The sequence below is a fragment of the Cynara cardunculus genome, unplaced genomic scaffold (genome assembly GCF_001531365.2).
Source record: "Cynara cardunculus var. scolymus isolate 2C unplaced genomic scaffold, CcrdV1 Un_Scaffold_10087, whole genome shotgun sequence".
NCBI classification, from domain to species: Eukaryota; Viridiplantae; Streptophyta; class Magnoliopsida; order Asterales; family Asteraceae; genus Cynara; species Cynara cardunculus.
This window is the reverse complement of record NW_020205515.1, coordinates 971-1,478: the sequence shown is the minus strand read 5'-3', so window position 1 is coordinate 1,478 and position 508 is coordinate 971. Positions and strand designations below refer to the sequence as shown.

The 508-nt window shown below is 44.7% G+C and overlaps 1 non-coding gene across 1 annotated transcript; it reads right to left on the bottom strand.

Annotated features, from left to right (window-relative positions):
* Positions 1 to 167: 167 nt before the first annotated feature.
* On the bottom strand, positions 168 to 274 carry LOC112505355. Its single transcript, XR_003068383.1, has one exon. It is a non-coding gene; the product is annotated as a small nucleolar RNA R71 (small nucleolar RNA).
* Between the last annotated feature and the right edge of the window lie 234 nt (positions 275 to 508).

Below are 508 nucleotides of genomic sequence, written 5' to 3'. Positions count from 1 at the left end.
TGATCCCGGGAGTGTCAAATGACGCTCTCAGACTCACTTTATTTCCATTTTCATTAAGGGATCGGGCAAAAGCGTGGTTTAACTCGTTAACTCCGGGTTCTGTGCCGTCATGGAGTAACATGGCGGAAAATTTTTTGCAAAAATATTTCCCACCAACAAGGAACGCTAAGTCCAGAAATGAGATCTGTCTTTTCAAACAAATGGACGATGAGGCTGTTCCTGACGCATGGGAAAGGTTTAAAGAGTTGTTGAGGAAATGCCCGCACCATGGCATTCCGTACTGTATTCAACTCGAGACGTTTTACAATGGGTTAAATCCCATGGAAAAACAAATGCTCGATGCGACTGCGGGCGGAGCCTTTATAGCCATGACCTATAATGAAGGATATGAAATCCTAGAAAAGATCTCAGCCAACAATGGGCATTGGGTAGACCCACGTGCTCAATCACAGAAAAAGACTGCGGGAATACATGAGGTGGATGCATACACTGCATTAACAGCTCAGCT